Consider the following 23741-nt stretch of genomic DNA (forward strand, 5'->3'; position numbering starts at 1 on the left):
AATTTTAAGTATTTTTACTACAGACTATGTGCTATCTGTATCTTTACTTTTCAGTTACCTGTAACGAGAGACTAAAAGTGAACTATACTATGGACTACATGGGACTAGGGTACTCAATAAAGGAAAGGGCTGGCTTTAATAGCCCTTTAATAGCTGCTACTCATTGCAGTTATTTAAGTTTTATCCACCCACTACTAGCAGCTATGTCCAAGTGAAACTGTCTTTATAGTGGAACTGGATACTTGATATTTAGCTGTGATTATATAACACACTAGACATATGATTTAGGTAAGTAATCTACATAAATCTCACTTCTGTCCTTTAAAAAACGTCCAAACTAATTGGATGGTAAGAATTAGATGAGAGAACTATTTGTGTACCCATGAGAACTACACGTGTACCCCACTGTTCATCGCAGCACTGTTTATAATAGCCAGGACATGGAAGCAACCTAGATGTCCATCAGCAGATGAATGGATAAGAAAGCTGTGGTACATATACACAATGTATTTGAATATTTAACACTATACAAGTATTTAATACAGTCCAGTGGTATTTAACATGGTCCAGAGTATTTAACCAGAGAAGGTGATGGCACCCCACTCCAGTACTCTTGCCTGGAAAATCCCATGGACAGAGGAGCCTGGTGGGCTGCAGTCCATGGGGTCACAAAGAGTTGGACATGACTGAGCGACTTCACTTTCACTTTTCACTTTCATGCACTGGAGAAGGAAATGGCAACCCACTCCAGTGTTCTTGACTGGAGAATCCCAGGGATAGGGGAGCCTGATGGGCTGCTGTCTATGGGGTCGCACAGAGTCGGACACGACTGAAGTGACTTAGCAGCAGCAGCAGCAGAGTATTTAACACAGTCCAGGTTAGGATTTGGCACTCTCACTGCCAAGGCCCTAGGTTTGATCCCTGGTCAGGGAACTAAGATCCCACAAGCCACTTGGTGTGCAGCCCCCCTCCCCCTCCCTCTAAAAAACAGAATAAAGGGTAAAACAAAGAATAAAGAGTGACTGTAAACAGACACAACATATCTTTTTAGGGTAATGGAAATGTTCAGCAATTAAATTGTGGTGATAGCTGCACACTCATAAACCGATTAAGATTCACTGAATTGTACACTTAAAAACAAGTGAGTTTACGGAATGCAAATTATTCCTCAATAAAGCTGTTTTTGAAAACAGAATGAAGAAATCTTTGTCAATTCTTCCTGTATCTTTATGGCATTATTAACAAGTTTCAGACCAGTGTGTTCCTTTAAAGAATTGAGGATCCCAACTTTCTGCCTCAACTGCTCGTTTCCCTATCAGAAACAACTGAGGTCTCACAACATTAAAATAATCTGGTGTTAGAATTGAAAGAGACACGTGTACCCCAATGTTCACCGCAGCACTGTTTATAATAGCCAGGACATGGAAGCAACCTAGATGTCCATCAGCAGATGAATGGATAAGAAAGCTGTGGTACATATACACAATGGAGTATTACTCAGCCATTAAAAAGAATACATTTGAATCAGTTCTAATGAAGTGGATGAAACTGGAGCCTACTATACAGAGTAAAGTAAGCCAGAAAGAAAAACACCAATACAGTATACTAACGCATATATAAGGAATTTAGAAAGACGGTAACGATAACCCTGTATGCCATGCTATGCTAAGTCGCTTCAGTCGTGTCCAACTCTGTGTGACCCCATAGATGGCAGCCCACCAGGCTCCGCCGTCCCTGGGATTGCGAGACAGCAAAAGAGACACAGATGTACAGAACAGTTTTTTGGACTCTGTGGGAGAGGGAGGAGGGGGATGATTTGGGAGAATGACATTGAGACATGTATAATATCTTATAAGAAACGAATCTCCAGTCCAGGTTCGATGCACGATACAGGATGCTTGGGGCTGGTGCACTGGGATGACCCAGAGGGATGGTATGGGGAGGGAGGTGGGAGGGGGGTTCAGGATGGGGAGCACATGTTACCCCCGTGGCGGCTTCATGTTGATGTATGGCAAAACCAATACAATATTGTAAAGTAATTATTCTCCAATTAAAATAAATAAAGTAAAATAAAAAAAAATAATCTGGTGTTATTCAAGAGATAAAGGATATGAGTAGAACAAATATTAACAGTCTCTCAGGTTTTGATACACTGACTTGAACAACACTGTAATAATTCAACTAGGTCTAACAGGTATAGAACACTCAACGAAAGCAGAATACACATTCTCCTCCAGTGCATACAGAACATTCTCCGACAGACTGTACATTAAGCCATAAAACAAATCTAAATAAATCTGAAAGGACTGAAATCATACAAAGTATGTTATTGGATCACGATGGGATGAAATCAGAAATCAAGGGCAGAAGGAAAACTGAGAAATTCACAAACGTATGGAAATTATAATCCTAAATAACCAGTTGGTCAAAGAAGGAAGAAGTCCTAAGAAGGAAACTCTGAGATATTAATAAAACCACAACTCCAAACCAAAACTTATGAGATGCAGCTAAAGCTGTGCTGAAGGAAAATGTGTAATTATAAACACTGATATTAAGCAAAGAGAAAGATTTTAAACGAATCTTAAAAAACCAAAACAATAAATAAATAAAAAACTAAAAAGAATTAAAAGTAAACTAAACCAAATGAAAGCAGGAGGGAGGAAATGAATGAAAATTAGCATGGAAATAAAATACATAATAGAAAAATAATAGAGAAAATTAGCAAAACCAAAAACTAGTTCTTTAAAAAGACCAAGAATGTTGAAAAACCTTTAGTAAACAATCACCAAGAAAAAAGAAAGAGAATTAAAATTACTAAAAGCAAAAATGAAGAGGGGACAATATTACCAACCTTACAGAAATAAAAGATTACAAAGGAATACAATGAAAAACTGTATGCAAACAAAGTAGGTAATCTAAATGGAATGGACAAAATTCCTGAAAAGACACCAGATCACATAAGTCAAGAAATAACAGGAAGCCAGAAAAGACCCATAACAAGAGGCTGAATTAGCAGTCAAAAAAACTCTTATAAATAAAAGCTCAAAACTGAATGACTTCATTGGTAAATTCTAACAAATGGTTAAAGAATTAACACTGCTGCTGCTGCGTCGCTTCAGTCGTGTCGGGACGACTCTGTGCGACCCCATAGACGGAAGCCCACTAGGCTCCCTTGTCCCTGGGATTCTCCAGGCAAGAACACTGGAGTGGGTTGTCATTTCCTTCTCCAATGGATGAAAGTGAAAAGTGAAAGGGAAGTCGCTCAGTCATGTCCGACTCTTAGCGACCCCATGGACTACAGCCTACCAGGCTCCTCCATCCATGGGATTTTCCAGGCAAGAGTACTGGAGTGGGGTGCCAATGCCTTCTCTGGAATTAATACCAATCCTTCACAAACTCTTCCCAAAAAAAGGAAGGAGGAAACTACTTCTAATTCATTTTGTAAAGGTAATATTATCCTGATATGAAAACCAGACGAAGACATCGCAAGAAAAAAAATCTACAGATCAGGTTGCTGTACTCGCCCTCTGAGATGGCTCACACTCTGTCTGTGGAGTGTGCTTCTCTCTGAATCTGAGTAAATCCATTTCTTACCTAAAAAAATAAAATAAAATTCTACAGATCAATACAAACCTTATATTTACACAAAAAGTCCCCCCTAAAATACTAACAAACCAAATCCAGCAATATTAAAAGGATTATACACCATGACCAAGTGAGGAATGCAAGACTGGCTTAACATCCAAAAATCAGTTAAAGTAACACATCCTAACAATAGAATACAGGACAAAAACCAGATGACCATCTCAACGGATGTAGAAAATGCATCTGACAAGTTGTAACATCTCTTCTTGACAAAACCACTCAACAAACTAGGAACAGAAGGAAATTTCCTAAAGCTAACAAGGTATATCTACAAGGAAAATGGAGCTATCATATTTAATAGTGAGAGACTGAATGCTTTCCCCTTAAGATCAAGAAAAGAACAAGACAAGGATGTCCTTTCACCACTTCTAATCCATACTGTAAAGACGTTCTAGTCAAGTCAATCAGGCAAGAAACAGAAATAAAAGGCTCTGAACTGGAAAGGAAAAGTAGAATAATGATATTATATGTAGAAAACCATAAAGAATCCACAAAATATCTGTGAGAGCTAATAAATGAGCTCAACAAAGTTGTATGACATAAGATCAATATACAGAAAAAAATGAATTCTACTTCTATAAAGTACAATAAACAAACCAAAAATGAAATTAAGAAAACAATTCCATTTACAATATCACACACACACACACACACACAAATACTTAGAAAAAAATTAACAAGAGAACAGCAAAATTCAAACTCTGAAAACTACAAAACATTAAAGAAATTAAAGAAGATCTAAAAAAAATGGGAACAATCTTATTCATGGATTTGAGAATTTATTAAGATGAAGATACTCCTTTAATTGATCCACAGATTCTACAGAGTCCCTATTAATATCCCAGCTGACTTCTTCACAGAAATTGATGAGATGATACTAAAATTCACATGCAAATTCAAGAGTTCCAGAATAGTCAAAACAATCTTGCAAAAGAAGAAAGTTGGAAGACACACACTTCTCAATTTCAAAATTTACTAGAAACCTCAAAAGAGAACCAGGAGTCTGGAAATATATCAATACTTCACATTTGTAACAGATTTTCCACAAAAATGCTAAGATGACTCAATCAAAAAATGGGGAAAGGACTTGAACAAGCTTTTCTCCAAAGAAAATATACAAATAGCCAATAAACACATGAAGTGATCTATAACATCATCAGTCTTTAGGGAAATGGAAATCAAAACTAAGAGATACAACATCACACCCATTAGGATGGCTATTATCAACATTTTAAAATCTTGTTTAAAAAATGCTGGCAAGAATATGAAGAAATTAGAACCCTGAGCAGTGCTGGTGAAAATGTAAAATGGTGCAGCTGCTGTGGAAAAGTTTGTTGCTCATAACATAGAATTACCATATGATCCAGCAATCATACGCTTACATATACAGCCAAAAGAACTGAAAGCAGGGACTCAAAATAGGTATTTGTACACCCCATGTTCATAGCAGCATTATCCACAGAAATCAAGAGGTGGAAGCAACCTGAGTGCTCACCAACAGATGAATGGACAAACAAAATGTGGTATACACATACAAAGAAATATAATTTAGCCTTAAAAAGGAAAGAAATTCTGACACATGCTACAACATGAATGAAGCTTGAGGATATCAAGGCTAAGTGAAATAAACCAGTCACTTACATGAGGTATGTAAAAAAGGCAAATTGACAGAAAGCAGAATGGTGGTTGCAAGACACTGGGCATAACGGAATAGGGAATTATCATTCAATGGGTATGGAGCCTCTGTTCAAGATACACTGTAAATGTACATAATGCCACTGAGCTGTACATTTAAAATTACTAAAATAAATTTCACTATATATATATAAAACCACAATAAGAAAATATAGTAATCATAGTTCAAAAAAGGGGGGAATTCCCAGTGAACCAGAAATTCATCACCTATAATTTTTTAAGTAAAAACATGTAGTTTTATAACCTTTTAAAATTCAAAACCTCAAAAATGGTTGAAAGAGTAAAATGTGACCTTTAAGTTGCCTTTTTCAAATGTTCAGAACTAGTGTCTGGCATGTTACAATGTTTTTTTTTTTTTTTTAAACTAGTGTCTATTATTAAATGATTTACACTTCAAAAGTCAAAATGAGAATTGAGCTAAGATTTCAATTATTTCAGAATCCAGTTTATTACAACTGCTATTAAACTATAACTTTATGTTAAAGCAAAAAGCCTCATTGGTATAGAAATTCCTCTTGCCTCATTTGACAGGATTTCTCCACCCAAAAAGAGTCTGAAGAGGTCATTTCCTACAAGCAAGGGAAACAGGTTGTACACCTGTGGAGATCAAAGCCAACAGTAACAAAACATCAGGTACCTGGGATGGAGAGGGAGATGGAAGGGAGGTTCAAGAGGGAAGGGAAATAGGTATACCTATGGCTGATTCATGTTGATGGTTGACAGAAAACAAAATTCCCTAAAGGAATTATCCTTCAATTTAAAAATTAAAACTAAGCTGGGCTTATTTTCCAAGCACACATTAAAAAAAAAAAAAAATTAGGTACCAAAATAGAATTTTGCATGAAAGGACCTTTCCCCTGAAGAGACTTCTATAGCCTTCAGGTTTAAACTAACTAGTAAAGGGACTTCTCTGGTGTTCCAGTGGTTAGGGCTCTGTGCTTCCAATGTGGGGGGAAGGGTAAGAGGGGTAGATACCTGGCTGGGGAACTAAGATCCCACATGCCACGCCACATGGCCAAAAAATAAAAATAACAGTAAAAAAAAAAAAAGGAAACCATACCATTTTTTCTTTATTATATCTTTACATATCATCTAACTTTTCATAATAACGTTTCATAAATCATTTTCAACTAGGCCCTCAAAGCTTCCCAGAAATTTTACTATTTTTCTCTGACAAATGCTCTTTCCTATTCCTCAAAAGAATTTTCATGGAGCTTTATGACTCTTCCTCCTAACTTCCATTCCACAAATGACCTTGTCTTACTGAACAAAGATTAAAAAGATTAAAGATCAGAGAGAAATCTTCTCATCAATCAACCATCAACTTTCAAACTATCAGCACTGGATCCATTTTCTTCTTTCCTCTGGCTAAAAAAGAAAAAGCATCTATCAAAGAACAATTATGCCCATTTTGCTATCTTCTTCTGGACTTTTATCAGTAACTGACTTTTCTACAGTAACTTCAACTTTTCTCTCTTTAATTAATCCTTTCTATCATCATTCAAACATATAGTTCTTTACAAAAAATAAAGTATTTCCTGATCCCATAGATCTCTCAAGCGACCATTCTACCTCTCCTCTATTCTCCTCCACGGGAAGGACTCTTGGTGATTCTCCATTTTCTCTACAACCATTTGTTTCATTTAAGTTACCCAAAAGGTGTTCGGAGCAATATAGTGAATACCTGGGTTATCAGCTGCCTGGGAAACACAGCATTGCCTGTGAAGGCTACTGTGTACCCCTCCTGGATCACATCTTCTGTGCTCCCTTCCTGACAGCCACTATTCTGATTTTGGTGTTAATCGTTTTCTCATAAATTTCTTTATATTTTTACTATATATGTATGAATCCCTAAATAAGACCCTGAATTGTTATGCATATTTTTCAACCTTTAAAAATGGTACACTCTATAAAGACTCTGAGCCTTTAAAATTTTCAACATTATGTTGAAATTAATCCATCCTGACTCATGTGGCTGTAGTTCATTTATTTCCACTACTGTGTTATACACTCTCCAGATTTGTTTCCTCTTTTTCTGCCATTACAAACAATGGTGTAATGATCATTTTTATACACTTCTCTTTGTACCAATGACTGAGTTAGTTTTTCTGGAACCCATATCTACAAGTGGAATTGCTAGGTTTCAGGCAATGAGCATCTCCTATTTTAACTGATACACACAAACTGCTTTCCAAAATGTATCCAATCACTATGCAACATTGTTTCCAACCTTGCAACATTCTGTTTCCAGCTTCCCACATTCCACTCCTTTGCCAAGATCACACTCATTAGCAAGTTGCTAAATTCAACAGACCCTCTATCATTTTAGTTGACCTACCATTCCACATACTCAGCCACTAATGGCTCCTTAACATACTTTTGGCCTCTATAACCTCCCAGTTTTCCTAGCATCAGGTTCTTCCGTTCTATCTTACCAGACCTCTTAAAAAGTGGTGCTCCTCTGCACTCAGTCGTGGGTCTTATTTAGTCTCTGATTAAGTTTACATTCTTTCCCTACATTCTCATGGATTAAAATACCAAGTATATGCCTACACTACAAATACCAAGATATGCTCCACATCACACCTTTCTCTTCTGAGATAGAGAACCACAAATTCAGGGACCTGTTTGATCATGTTCTTTGTCTGAGGAATATCAATCTCAGTACATCCAAAACTGATTTCTTGATCTCTTTTCCCTTCACTTCAACAACTCCTGCTCCAGTGATCCTCATTCTACCAACAAACTGCTCTTGCTGAATCCTCCCTTCAACCTCTCTCCACATCCAATCCATAATCATAGCCTCCAAAATATATCTTGTATTTATCAGTTCACTTCCTCCTCTACTGCCACTGTTCAAACAAGCCATCATTTTATCTCTGACTTGGACAAATGCTAGGGCCTTCTAATTGGGACGCCTAGTTTTCCTCTTCTCTCTCTAATCCATATTTCATACAGCAGTCAAAGTGATCTTTTTAAAACACAAATCAGATTATGTCACTCAAACCCTGATTAAAAACTTTTAGTAAGCTTTCCACCTGTAGGATAAACTTTAAGGTACTTAACATTGGCCTGCAAAGCCAGGACTTGACTTTCTCCTGATGTGACTCCTGTCTATCTATCTCATCAGATTCATTTTATATCCTGACACTCTCCCCTCCCAGCTCCCACCAAGGGCTGTTTTCGGGTTTCTTGAACTTGTGGTACTCCTTCCAGCTTAAGGAAATTCATGCAGATAATTCTTCAGAGTACCTGATCACAATTAAGTATAAACTTATTTTGATGTTCATTAGTATTTCCTCTTCCACTAGACAATAATCCGTGAATGTTTTTTCCAGCATCACATATCTGAACATAACCTAGCAGACAACCAAATAAGTAAGCTGAACTTTACAACCTGATTAAAAAGGAGTGATTATCTCATTTATTAGGAGATAATATCTTGAGATCATGATATCCTTTACCTAATACCACAAAATACTATTATTTGGGGACTTTCCTGGTGGTCCAGTGGTTAAGAATCCACCATGCTGTGTAGTGGATGCAGGTTCAATCCCTGGTCAGGTAACTAAGATCCCACATGCCTTGGCGCAACTAGGACAGAACACTGCAACTACTGAGTCCACACGCCACAGCGAGAGTTTGTGCACCGTAACAGAAGATCCTACATGATGCAAAGAAGGCCCTGGGTGCCCCAACTAAGACATGACTGATGCAGCCAAAAAAATAATTTTTTAAAATACTAACATTTCAAAATTGAAACAATTAGTACTTTATATCACACTAAAATCAGACACTATTCTGCAACACATTTTAACTTAGTAGATTCTTAACATTTGCATTTAATGATTTGAGATTGACAAGAACTGAAATGTATTTCTTTACTAATGTGTTAAGCTATATATACAACTCTGATACTTTAATGATACTTCCTTACCTTAGAAATCAAACAGTATCACAAGGTTTATTATGTTATTAAGCAGTATCCAATTTGAAACACTATTTGCCAAACTGATTACTGATAAACTGAGTTGCTCTTTTTAAAATATTAGACAATTTAAAACCTTAATTGAAGAGCAGAAATGCTTATTACATACACAAGTATGCTCACACTTAAGTGTAAGCATTAGAATATGAGTATTCATATTATTTGTAGCCAGCTGCCTCTCTTTAGATGTTTCTCTCAGTACTAAAACTAAACGCTCCTGCTTCCCTTAGTAAGTAATCCTTCATGGTTACATGCCCTGAAGCTGTTTTAGAAACATAACGAAATAAAATTATACTTCTTGGGCATTTACTAATACTTGAGAAATGTTTAAACCAAACTTAATTCATTTGCATTTATCTCAAAAAACTGTGCTACCACTCTAAAAGCATATAAACAAATCAACCTGAGAAGTCCACCTTTATCTTTAAAGATAAATAAATGGGTGGAAAGAATAGTTAAAAGTCAAATTTTAGAAATCTCTTTATAAAGAAGAAAATCTTTTGACTCAGTTTCTTACTTTGAAAGCATACAAATATCTAAAACCTGCAAAGGTATCTTATTGGAAACTTATGTAACATATGAACCAATAATTATCTTTACAACTTTATAAAACCGATCTAATTAAGACATTTTCTACTTAAAAGTCATTAATAACTCTCCTCTCCATGGAAATCTAACAATCTTATCTCAGGTTGCAAAGCTGTCCAAAGTCCAATTTCTATCTACTTTTATAAAGACTTCAGTACTTATCTGAGCCCGAAAATAACCTACACATATTCAGATCCAGGTCTCTGCTCAAACTAGTCCCTCTACATATAATGTCCTTCCTTCTCTCCATTTCCAAATACATCCATTTGAAAGTTTATCACATAGCACCCCTCCTCCAAGAAGGTCTCTAAGAATCCTCTGGGAACTAAACTCATTTACTTCCCGAAACATTTCTTTTTATTTCATTTGGCACTAACACTTGCCTCACATTATTGTTATTTTTCTACCTGCTTTCTCTACTCATCTCCATGTTATAAGCCTCTAGAGAGAAAGAACTAAAGATATGATTTAACTTCCCCTCTCTCCTCTCTAGCACTTAACGAAATGGCTGGCATACAACAGATATATACTCAAAACACTTGATGAATTTTATAAAGGTAACACTAAAGTCTTACAGCCTCAAGAGTCAAAGAGGCAGTGAGAGTACTCACTGAAAGTTGTGTTTCACATATGTCGCCCATCTTTTTTTACCCACATAGTCTCCCATTTCTTAAGACCTGCTTACATTTCACAACAATAAGACAGTAGGTTTTCTTTTTCCCACATTCAATACATTATAAACCCAATAAATCATTACTATTGATACTAAATGAATTCTGTTGTTTTTAAAGCAATTTCTCTAAAAGAAAAAACAAAAGAAACACAAGTATAGAAATGATTAATTTCTATTTTTACTTAAACCCTGTACTCTCAAATGTTCACCAAATATAAGTGCTAGACTATAAAATCTCAGCATCATACTTGGCAAACTGAGATGGTATGCAAACTGTTTCAGTAACAACACTCAGAAAGAAATTATCAGCTCAAAAAGTACTGCAAGACTGCTTTCACTTATAGGACCTGAGGAAGCCAAGAGAAAATAACACGGGTCCAAAAGGCTAAATAAAAGTTTTATTACTTAAAAATGCATCTAGCAAATTCAGCAAAAGTTAAAAAGCATTACATAGCAAAGGTTCTTTAGAATTAACACTAAAAAGGAATTCTTTCTAATCAATTTCATCTTCACTTGCTTACTTCCAAAGTAAAGTGAAGTCTCTCAGTCGTGTCTGACTCTGCGACCCCATGGACTGTAGCCTACCAGGCTCTGAGGAGCCTCTTAGTCCATGGAATTTTCCAGGCAAGAGTACTGGAGTGGGTTGCAAGTGGTAAAAAAGTATCTGAATTTCCGGAAATATATTTTAGTGCTTTTCCTGTGTGCTGTCGTGTCATTCACGTCCGACTCTTTGCGACCTCATGGACTGCAGCCCACCACGCTCCTCTATCCGTAGGGATTCTCCAGGCAAGAATACTGAAGTGGGTTGCCATGCTCTCCTCCAGGGGATCTTCTTGACCCAGGGATCGAACCTGTGTCTCTTACATCTCCTGCATTGGCAGGCGGGTTCTATACTACTAGCAGCACTGGGGGAGAAGGCAGTGGCACCCCACTCCAGTACTCTTGCCTGGAAAATCCCATGGATGAAGGAGCCTGGAAGGCTGCAGTCCATGGGGTCACTGAGGGTCGGACATGACTGAGCGACTTCACTTTCATGCATTGGAGAGGGAGATGGCAACCCACTCCGGTGTTCTTGCCTGGAGAATCCCAGGGATGGGGCATCCTGGTGGGCTGCCATGTATGGGGTTGCACAGAGTCGGACACGACTGAAGTGACTCAGCAGCAGCAGTACTGGGAAGCCCATTTAGTGCCTTAGAATACTTAAAAAAAAAAAAATGGTGAGAGAAAAAATGCTAACATACAAACTTACATCAGCCCCTACCCTAATTACCCTAAATTCTTGTTAATAAGGTTCTATTAAGATGTAAATAAGGAGACTTCACTGGTGGTCTAGTGGTTAAGACCCTGAGCTCCCAAAGCAGGGGGCCTTTGTTCCATCCCTGGTCAGCGAACTAGATCCTGCATGCCACAACTAAGCCCACACGCTGCAACTAAGACCTGGTGCAATCGAATACATTTTTAAAAATGTAAATAAGAATACTACTTTTAAAGGTAGCTAAGGTCATTTAAGGTTACTTCTCTTAAATTACTGGAATATAAACTTACAAATTATAAATTAGTTATTTATTATGGTACAAAGAATATTTACTTTGAAAAATGAATTTATAAAGGGATGAGTAAATGTACTTTCAAAATATTTTCTAATTCAGACTTGTAACATATTTAAATAGAATTCAGAAGGAATTCTGAAGGCTTTATAACTCTGATTTTAAAATGTCTGTTTGGTATAAACCAATACTATATATAAGGTACATTAATATTGTAGTTAACCAGGGCATATGTTGTATCAGACACTGCACTAAGGCTAAGATATAAAAACAAAAGTTAGCCATCATTTCCTAAGATTTGGTTGCAGCTAGATTAACTACAGAAAGGTGGCATGAGGGCAGGAGAAGAGAAGGGAAGAAAGAAAAGGGAGGGAGAAAGGTTAGTTTTGAGCAGAAAGAACATCTTGTGGAACAGCCCTGAAGAGTGAACACAGCATATACCCAAGGAAGAGAGACAGGATCAAGAGTAGTTGGATAATAGGGTTGGGGGGAGTGAAAATGAAAGATAAGACTGGAGAAATACATGGGATCAAACTAGACCTTTGGGTTTGTTTCTGAAATCTGAAAGACATAAGGATATCTTTTCAGAGAAAATTATATCTCTCAGATCTTGAGTGATGACCTTTTAAAAATTATAATACTAAGAATTTAGTATGAACATAAAATTAGGTATGAACTAATTTTGTTTATAGCTCTATGGAACTGTAACACTTTAAACAACTTTAAAACACTTTAAACACTTTAAAACAACTTTAAATAACACTAATGTGGGATTTCCCTGGTGGTCCAGTGGTTGGAACTCCACATTTCCATTTCAGGGGGCACGGTTCTATCCCTGGTTGGGGAACTAGGATCCCACATCCTGCATAACACTATTGTTACAGATTATGCTATTTTACATAAACTAAACCAATGATGTATTTGATCCTGAAAATATGTAGCCTCAGGTTTAGTTTGATATATAGACAGAGAGATGGAGAAGGAAATGGCAACCCACTCCAGTATGCTTGCCTGGGAAATCTCATGGACAGTGGAGCATTGTGGGCTATAGTCCATGGAGTTGCAGACATAGCAACTAAACAACAATAGATAGACAGATACAGATATACAAGTAGATACATAGATCTATCTATCTATATATATAGCAACTAAACAACATAGTTTAGATAGATACAACAATAGAACAATAGATAGAACAATAGATAGATAGATATAGATATACAGGTAGAGATATTTGGTTGCACCACAGAGCTTGCGGAATTTTAGTTCCATGACCAGGGACTGAACTCAGGCTCTCATCAATGAGAGCACAGAGTTCTAACCACTGGACAGCCAGGAAATTCCCAGTTTTCTACAATTTTAAACCACTTCTGTAATTTGACTACAAGAACATAGTGTAGAAAATGCTTATAAATATGTCATACTGTTGCTGAGTCGCTTCAGTTGTGTCCGACTCTGTGCGACCTCATAGACGGCAGCCCACCAGGCTCCACTGTCCCTGGGATTCTCCAGGCAAGAACACTGGAGTGGGTTGCCATTTCCTTCTCCAATACATGAAAGGGAAAAGCGAAAGTGAAGGCGCTCAGTCGTGTCCAACTCTTCACGACCCCATGGACTACAGCCTACCAGGCTCCTCCGTCCATGGGATTTTCCAGGCGAGAGTACTGGAGTGGGGTGCCATTGCCTTCTCCACCATACCAGCTGCTGCTGCTACTGCTGCTAAGTTGCTTCAGTCGTGTCCAACTCTGTGCAACCCCATAGACGGCAGCCCATCAGGCTCTGCCGTCCCTGGGATTCTTCAGGCAAGAACACTGGAGTGGGTTGCCATTTCCTTCTCCATTGCGTGAAAGTGAAAAGTGAAAGTGAAGTCGCTCAGTCGCATCCGACTCGTGGCGACCCCATGGACTGCAGCCTACCAGGCTCCTCCATCCATGGGATTTTCTAGGCAAGAGTACCTGAGTGTGGAGAAGGCAATGGCAAGCCACTCCAGTACTCGTGCCTGGAAAATCCCATGGATGGAGGAGCCTGGTAGGCTGCAGTCCATGGGGTCGCCACGAGTCGGACGCAGCTGAGCGACTTCTCTTTCACTTTTCACTTTCACGCAATGGAGAAGGAAATGGCAACCCACTCCAGTGTTCTTGCCTGGAGAATCCCAGGGACGGGGGAGCCTGGTGGGTTGCCATCTATGGGGTCGCACAGAGTCGGACACGACTGATGCGACTTAGCAGCAGCAGCAGCAGCAGCAGCAGGAGTATTTATACCAGAGAAATCTGCAATTGCTAAAAGGCAGGATTACTTCCAGAGAGCTGCTTTCCCGGAATATTACTGTGTATTTTGAACCTCCCTCTCTACTGTTTGACTTAAAGTTTGAGAAGAGAAATTGACTTCTGTATTCAACACTCAAAAGACCAAGTCCTGAGATCTTTTTATCTAATAAATATCAAATGAAACACTAAAAAAAAAATAAGAGTACAGGAGTGGCTTGCCATTGCCTTCTCCGACCATATCAGCTAGTAGTCCTTAAATATCAATTTTAAAGAGCCCTTACTTGCTAACTCTGGCAATCTTTCTTGCTCATTTGTGGTTTCGTACCTTCATGGCAATCCACTCTAGCATTCTTGAAGGGATAATCCCATGTACAGAGGAGCCTGGTGGGCTATAGTCCATGGGGTTGCAAAGAATCAGACACGACTGAGCATGCATGTACCTTAATGAAAACTATGTTAAATGTGTATCTAGAATAATGACTGCTGAAGTTTGAATAAAACACTCATACTGCAAACAAACTGTTTCATATTGATTAATTGCAAGATGGGATCTACCAGATACACCTCACAGTGAAAACATAATACTAACTACTAGCCCAGGTTTATATTAACATATACATGATCCAATTTAACTCACCGTCTTGCCCTGCCTGAGCATCATTAGTATAATGATGCTTTAAAGCATTAGTTATAATGCTTTATAACTTGGCATAAACAGGTTAATAAACAAAATCTAATAAATAAACAAAATCTAAACTCCCAAGCCATTACTTGGCTATAAATCAGTCCTTTAGAAGTTAACATAAAAATTCACTAATGTACAAGAATCCCCAGTTAGAATACTACAGAAAATGCCACACTACTAAGGAGTTCAAGGAGAAGTGAATTTGCCATTTGAGGGGAAAAAAAAAAAATCACTCTGGTACAGGATGAAGTAGATTACAAGGTAACAAATGAGAAGATTATTGCAATAATCCAGGTAAGAAATGAAAGCATGGATTAAGACAGTAATGGTAGGATTGCTGATAATGTAGATAAAGGGTTTGGATTCAAAGATTTTATGGAGGCAGAATCTTGGGGATAGACAGATGTGAGAAGTAAAACAGAGGAATCAAGGACAACCTGCAGGTTTCTAGGAAAAACAATAGTGGTATAATCTCTGAGGAAGGAAAACAGAATTTAGGAGTAAGGAGATTGAGAAGCAGTAGAATTCAACATAATTAACACTTACAGGGACTATCTGATCAGCTTCTAGTCCTAGAAGTTTACTCACACCCAGTTGTTCTCAAAATTCTCTCCCCCATTCACGCAGATATACTAAGAGCAACCATGTTACAACAGAAGCTAGAGTGTAATCTTACCTTCAGGGTACAGTTGACAGATAAAGTTTAGAGATTTAACTAAAGCTAGGCCAATGTGCAGACCCCACCTGTTTTATTTAAATATCTATCTATATATGCAAGTGTGTGTGTATAAACACTTGTATGTGTATACACACATATACATATATCTACACATATACATGGGAGAAGGCAATAGCACCCCACTCCAGTACTGTTGCCTGGAAAATCCCATGGATGGAGGAACCTGGTGGGCCGCAGTCCATGGGGTCGGTCGCTAAGAGTCAGACACGACTGAGTGACTTCACTTTCACTTTCCACTTTCATGCACTGGAGAAGGAAATGGCAACCCACTCCTGTGTTCTTGCCTGGAGAATCCCATGGACAGAGAAGCCTGGTAGGCTGCAGTCCATGGAGTCGCACAGAGTCGGACACGACTGAAGCGACTTGGCAGCAGCAACACACATATACATACATACAAATAGATACATATACATGCAATCAAACAAAAAATACCCTAACAGTCATCACAGTAAATAGGACCTTGTAACTAACTGCTCAACCCTAAGGCAATCCTCAGACTAAAATATCCACTAAGGGCCATTTCATCTGCTAAGACAGAAGTTGACAAACTTTTTTAAAGTAAATATTTTTGGCTTTATAGGCATAAAGTTAGGACTACTCAACTCTGCCACTGTAGTAGCAAAAGCCATGAACAAATGGGTGTGCTGTCTGTGCTCTGGTAAAACTTTATTCAGGGACACTGAATTTTGAGCTTCCTATAATTCCCATATACCATAAAATATTCTTCTTTTGATTTTTTTCTCACCATTTAAAAAAACGTAAAAACCACTCTTTGCTCTCAGGCCATACAAAAGCAGGCAGCACTGGACCTACCAACCATAACGTGTCAATCCTTGTGCAAAGGCAACAGAACAGCCCTCTCCTAAAATTCTTTCAAATGCCCTCTAAGTATAAGCCTCAACCTAAAACAACAGAAAAGGAAAATCTTTCTAGTGGACAGAACTGAAAATCTTCATTTGGCTCATCAAAGAACTCACTCCACTTTCAAGGAAATAAGTCAACAAATGAAGGCCCATGTAATTTGCTGGTTCTATCATTCACCTTATACTGTACCTGTCCAGCAAGACATGGTGTAAGTTTGGGAACAATGATACCTTCCTTTCCCTTCCCCTCCTAAGAGTTTCAGGGTCTTTTTCCCCTATCACTGTGTATCAGTTATGTTCGGAATGCTTAAATTAAGTATTTAGCCCACAATTTTCAGACCTGTGACAAAGCATATCTAGGCCTGATTAACAAAGAGTATCACCTTTAGAATCTGGACTCAGAGAACAATGTACCTCTGGATGCAGTAAGTAGATATGATTTGGGTTATTTCCGTAGCAGAGATGAGAGTGTTTGCTGGTATATATAGTGATATTATATTAAAGAAAATATTAAATATATATAAGAAAAGTAGGACTCTGTGTGTACTAAATAGCCATGGAATGAATGAACTGGACAACTGTTTTAGTGTGTCCTTTATTCCTCTTCTCTGCAGGATGCAACCCTGTAGCCAAAGCTGTGGTCCAGAGGTGGACATATAACCTAATGAGTCCCTTTATTGAGATCTGAGATTAAGAATCATGTCAGCCTCTCTGATGGCAGAAGATACAAGATTAAAAATTCAAAAGATACTAGTAAGTATTAAAGTTGATCTGCAGCAAAAGAGAACTAACTCAACACACAACTAGCATCTTGTAGAAAAAAAGAGTATCTTCTGAGATACAGAGGATACTCCTGACCTCACATGGAGCCTCTGGATCTAGTTTTTCCTGACTTCCAGCTGTCCTCCTATGGCTTGACTGCCTTCCTGAGAATTCATGGCAATTCCAATAAATTCTTCTTTATGCTTAAGTTAGGAATGTGTCTTTTTCCTGACTAAAACAAGGTACCTATTGGACAATCTCAAGAGGGACAGTCAGTTAGATCAAAGAGTTCTAGTGAGTTTAAAACACTTAAAGATGGTAGTTACAGCAATAAAAATGGATGAAATCACCTAGAAGAGTGAAAACAGGTCCAGGTGAAAATTCATAACTATCAATATGATCAGCAGAGAATTAAGCATCTGCAAAGAGGCAGCTAGTACTAAGAAAGGCAGGAAAGGGACAGAGTCATAAAAGTCAAGTAAATAAACAGTTATCAAGGAGACAATGGGTAACAATACCAAGTATAGAAAGAGGTAAACGACTAAGCAATGACTATACAATTTGACAACGCAGAAGTTACAGGTGGCCTTGGTAAGAGCAATTTTACTGGCATGCTAGGATGAGAAGCCAGGCTGAGAGTTCAAGAATACACGGGAAGTACACAACTCTACCTACTAAGTATTCTTCCCATTAAAAAGAAAATTCATGTCTGAACTGGATCAAGCTTCTAGATGTAACTACCTATTTACAGGAAAAACAGTGGACAGAGGAACATATTACATGAAACCACAGGGATGTAATCAGCAAAATCCAGACTATGCGAAATCTCATGGGCAAAGGCTTGGCTTCTTTAACAAACCAACTGCATAGGAATAAAAACAAAAAGACAGTAAGGAACCCATAGAGGAAAAAAGAAAAGAGGGTTGAGACACACATCAATCCAATATGATGTATGAATCTTATTTGGATCCTAATTCAGACAAACTGTTTAAAACAAAAACTCCAGTAAGGGAAATTTGAACAATGACTACAATATGTGATGACATTAAGGAATCACTACTAATTTTTTAAGTAAAATCTTAAATTGGATTAGTGCTTTAATTCTTAGAACCACACAGTAATATTGTATAACGGTCTTTATTCTACTAATGAGTCTTCCCTGACTGTGCTTGAAGTCATCCAGTGTGCTACAGTTTCACAGTTAATGCATAACACATAATTATTAAGAGAGATACAGTGATACAAGGACTCAAAGGAGATAGGGCACAATTAGGGTAGGGTGGCGTCAAGTAAAACTTAAGGTAATGGTATTTGCGTTGTGCCTTAAAAGATGGTGAAATGTAAAGAGGCAGGAATAAAAGAGGAAAAGTGATATTCCAGATGGAAGAAATGATAGCAATTGGAAAGAGGTGGGAAGACCTATCTATGAAGAGCACTGACTGTGCTCACCTTTCCAGAAAATTGTCCCCACCCTAATGATGACAAAAAGAAAAAGTCAAAGAAGCCGAATAGAAGCCCAGTTCCAGGACAGATCACGACAGTATCTGGGTAGCCAAACCACACTGGCTTTATCCAGAACAATCTATTTATAGAGTCAATTTCTGGGCGTGAGGAGTTAACCACAAGTGTAGGAGTGCTTTTCTTAAACCAAAGAGAAAGGTAGCAAGGTAACAAGTCAAGTTAGCTTTAAGCGGTTTTTAGTCACTGACTATACCTTATTCCATAATAACTGAGACTGGAAAACACCATCCCAGGGATCAAATATAATTGTTTCAACTTAGAGGAAATAAAAAAGGAAGTGGGAAAAGCATAATGAAGACTGGGGGGTTAAAAAGTTGAAAAACTTTTATATTATACATAAAAGTTTTTATAGTAAGATATCTGTAGAATACAACTTAAACAAAAAATAAAATCTACCATATGATCCAACCACCACACTCTTGGCCAAAAACTATAATTCAAAATGATACATGTATCTTATGTTTATTGCAACACTACTCACAATAGCCAAGACATGGAAACAACCTAAATGTTCATTGACAGATGAATGGATAAAGAAGATGTGGTCTATATATATACAATAGAATACTACTCGGTCATAAAAAAAGAACAAAATAATGCCATTTGCAGCAACATGGAAGCAACTAGAGATTATCATTCTAGGTGAAGTCAGAAAGAGAAAGGCAAATAACATAAGATACCACTTATGTGGAATCTAAACTATGGCACAAATGAACCTATCTACAAAACAGAAACAGACTCACAGACATAGAGAACAGACTTGTGGTTTGGGGAGAGGGCAACTAGGCTGGGGCATGGACTGAGAGTTTAGGGTTAGTAGATGCAAACTGTTACATACAGAATGGATAAACATTCTGTATGTTTATCCTACTGTAGAGCACAAAGGTCCTACTGTACAGCACAAAGAACTATATTCAATATCCTGGGGTAAACCATAATAGAAAAGAATATAAAAAGATAAGGTATATATGTGTATAATTGAGGCACTGCTATACAGTAGAAATTAACATAACATACTTCAATTAAAAATAAATTTTAAAAACTAATAAAATAAAATCTAAGTCATCTATTTTTATAATACACACTTCACTTCTGGGTCACTGTCCAGGTGTACTTTCGTTTGATACTTTAGGAATACCTCTGATTTTTATGAAAAAAAATTTGAAGAGAAGGCCTCATACATTCTGGACTCCATTCTAAACCAGTAGATGATCACAAAAGAAACACCTGTTTTCTTTGTTTCTCTCAGGTACAAATAAAAATATGACATTTACCTTAACCCTTAAAAACAAAAGATACATAATTTTAGAAGTCTTCACCTTCTGTCATCTTCTGTAGCTGATAGTTACTTTTTCCCCTTCAAATACTGGTCACTTGCTCATATGATTTTTTTAGGAGTACCCTTTTGTGAAATCTTGGGTTGGATATCCCATTCAAATTCAATCTAATAACTGTATAAAATATTGGGGAGGACACAAAGATATATAGTCCTTGCTCTAAAGACACAAAAGACCTATAAAAAAATCACAATAAAAAGCAGAATGCATCAACTGTCACGAAGAGTTACAACATCTTAAGGGCACAGAGAAGGGAATGTACATCATCTGACAAGCAGAAACTGAATCTAAATGAAAAGATGCTGTCTTTAAGAATTCTTAATTACACAGCTTCAGAGCACTGTAGAATCACCTTTACACCTCAAAATGGTAGACTATTTTCCAATGAATACAGCTAAGCTCTTTCTTTAATCAAACAGTAAAGATTTGGTCATTCACAAACATCCTATCTTGTTCCCACCTGACACAGAATTTTATTTAAAGCAAAATCTGTCTACTGTTCCTGTAGAGCTAACAAAAACCAAAGTCGTGAGCCTGCAAGCCACCATAAACTGAATGAAACTGCTGGTGTTAAACAACACACACACACACACACACACACACACACACACAATTTTTTAATTGCTTCAGGTAAGTTAAGGCTAAAAGAGAATTTAAAATAACTTAAGCTTTTTTTGTGTTTGAAGACTGAAAGAGGCAGTGATGAAAAAGTAAAATAAATCTGAGCAATTTAAAGAAGCCAGCTTTGTTAAAAACCAGATGGCCACTTGCCAACACTTCTTCAGGAACATAAGACCAAAGACGATTCTAGGCAAGATTCACTGGCCACAGAGGACTCTTTATTAAACACAAAATCAAGAAAGTTCTCATAAATATTTCAATTTTAGTAAGTTAAAGGACAGTTAAATAAAAGGAGCACTTTACAAAGCTTTGCAGAATCAATACGGAAACAAAGCTCTGTGCTTTTAACATCGGAGCCCTCAAACACAAGCCATATTTTAAACATCACATTTACAAACCTCCTATTCACAAACAACTATAGCCTAAATTCCGTCAGGAAAAGTACTGATAACTGGAAAAGGGACCGGCCTTAGTTTAAAATCTCCAACAGGTCAGCAGAAAAGAAATCGCACAATTCTGAATTGCAAGTGTCTGAGAACCCTAAATCGAACTCTTCGTCTTTGGCTGAACTCTATACACAAGCATTTCACATCTGTACCTTCAACTTCCTATAAATGATATCGTTTGTGAAAGAAAAGACAATAAGGATACTCCTCAAACTCCTATATCCCATGATCCATCCTCAAAGAGTGGAAGGAACAGCAAAGTGGAAGGAACAAAGCACTGACGTCAATTACGAGATTAACCCCGGGCACAGGCAGCTGGAGGGAAGGCCTACACATCAACACCCAAATACAAGCTATCGGGGTAACTAGCTAGCAGGACGATTCAGAAGTTATGGGGAGTATTCAAGTATTACACCCCCATATTCCCATTTTTAGTCAATCCCCTTCGCCAGTCGAAGGCGGAAATTTTTTTTCCTTTTTTTTTTTTTTTCTTTTTTGCGGGGGGGGGGGGGGCGGGGTAGGAGGAGGAGGAGGAGGAGGAGGAGGAGGACGTGCGCAGGATCGCGAGAAGGAAAGCGAGAACTAGTTGGGTAATGATAGCCAGAACCTAGGCCTATTCTCTCTTTTAACTAGAAATGACTTGAAATTGAGGAAGGTATTAAAAAGTAACACATCAGTCGATGATGAATTTCTGAGGGAAGGAACGGATTAAGGGACGAAAGGAGAAACGGTGAAGATGGATTTCTGGGAATTTTTGTTAGGATTGGGTTAGCTTTTTTAAATTTCTTTTTTCTTTTTCTTTTTTTTTTGAGGATCGGGGGTGGAAGGCGAAGATGAGGGAAGAAGCCGGATCGAGCAGCCCTAACCTGGAAGGTCTCTCCGAGCCCCCAGGCGAACCCTGTTCTCCCCTCCCCCCACTCTCTCCCCGCGGCCGGCCCGGCCCTCAGTCAGTCAGTCGGCTGTTCTCACCTCCAGTCCCGGCTCCGCTAGGCCCGAACCATTTCCCGGTTGCGGCAGAGGCGGCGGCGAGCCTGCACCTTCAAGGGACGCGCATTCGAGCCCGCCGGGGGGGCGGCGACAGGCTGCCAAGGGCGAGGAGCTCCGGGCGGCGGCGGCGGCGGCGGGGGTTCGAGAGGTCTCAAAAAGCGCAGGCGGCGGCGACGTACCTCACACACCACAGGCGGAGGTCCCGCCCCGCTCCATGACTGTCGGGTCTAGCCCCCGACGGCCGGCTGAGGCGACAGGGGCGGGCTGACGAGGACCTGGCTCCGGGCTCCCCCGCCCCGTCCGCTGGCGACGGCGGCTCGACTACCGCAGCCAGGACTGTGACTGACGCAGCGGCCGCGCCACCCATGTGACCAGGGCCGGGCGGGGACCAGAGCGTCACGTGGCGACGCCGCGCCCCTCCCCGCCACAAAAACGGAGGGCTACGGGGCCTGCTGCGTTGGGGGGTGACGCTGACGGTGGTGACGTGCTCGGCCGCCGGATCCGAAGACCCGGGGCAAGCCGGGTACTGCCTCAGGTGGCCTAGGCCAGCGTCCCGAGCCCGGCGGCAGCGTCTGACAGGGCGGGCTGGGCATTGCCCGGCCTGCACACCCCGGCGCGTAGCCGCTAGTGAGGTTCGGAAGGGCGGGGCCGGGCCGAGCCGGATCAACCGGTTCTGGGGCTCAGGAGAGAAGTTTGTCAGCCTAAGGGTGTGGCTGAAGCCCCCAGACCCTCTGTCAGGTGCTGACGTCTAAGCCCGGGGTCAGTTAGGAGACCCTCCACAGCTCCGGCCGAAAAGGGAAGTTTGCCGGGAGTTTCTGTGCAGGAGGCCGCCTAGAACCTCGCATGAACTTCCACGAAGCCAAGCCAGCCCTTTTTTCTTCGTCATCTCAACAGCTTCTACCATTAGTACTTTTCTTCAGGACATTCCAAACACTTTCCTTCAGTTCTTAACATCCGTGCCAGTCAGGGCAAGCTATAATTTTATGGAGAGTTAAATCATAGTTACAGACTCAGTTCAGTTCAGTCTCTCAGTCGTGTCCAACTCCTTGCAGCCCCACGGACTGCAGCACGCCAGGCTTCCCTGTCCATCACCAACACCCAGAGACTACTCAAACTCATGTCCATCGCCTCGGTGATGCCAGCCAATCATCTCATCCTCTGTCCTCCTCTTCTCCTCCTGCCTTCAATCTTTCCCAGCATCAGGGTCTTTTCCATTGAGTCAGCTTTTCCGATCAGGTGGCCAAAGTATTGGAGATTCAGCTTCAACATCAGTCCTTCCAATGAGTATTCAGGACTGATTTCCTTTAGGATTGACTGCTTGGATCTCCTTGCAGTCCAAGGGACTCTCAAGAGTCTTCTCCAACACCACAGTTCAAA

At 39.3% G+C, this 23741-nt stretch overlaps 1 protein-coding gene across 4 annotated transcripts in view; it reads right to left on the bottom strand.

Moving 5' to 3' along the window:
• Positions 1-22723, bottom strand: part of AFF4 (ALF transcription elongation factor 4) — an 84321-nt gene extending 61598 nt beyond the window's left edge. For 2 of the 4 annotated variants that reach the window (XM_055553588.1, XM_055553583.1), the window contains exon 1: positions 22544-22723. The gene's annotated coding sequence lies outside the window, so the exon portion shown is untranslated. Of the gene's footprint in view, positions 1-22346; positions 22489-22543 lie in introns of those variants that run through there. The other 2 variants (XM_055553597.1, XM_055553601.1) reach the window with 2 other exon arrangements.
• Between the last annotated feature and the right edge of the window lie 1018 nt (positions 22724-23741).

The sequence above is a fragment of the Bubalus kerabau genome, chromosome 1 (genome assembly GCF_029407905.1).
Source record: "Bubalus kerabau isolate K-KA32 ecotype Philippines breed swamp buffalo chromosome 1, PCC_UOA_SB_1v2, whole genome shotgun sequence".
Classification (NCBI taxonomy): Eukaryota; Metazoa; Chordata; class Mammalia; order Artiodactyla; family Bovidae; genus Bubalus; species Bubalus kerabau.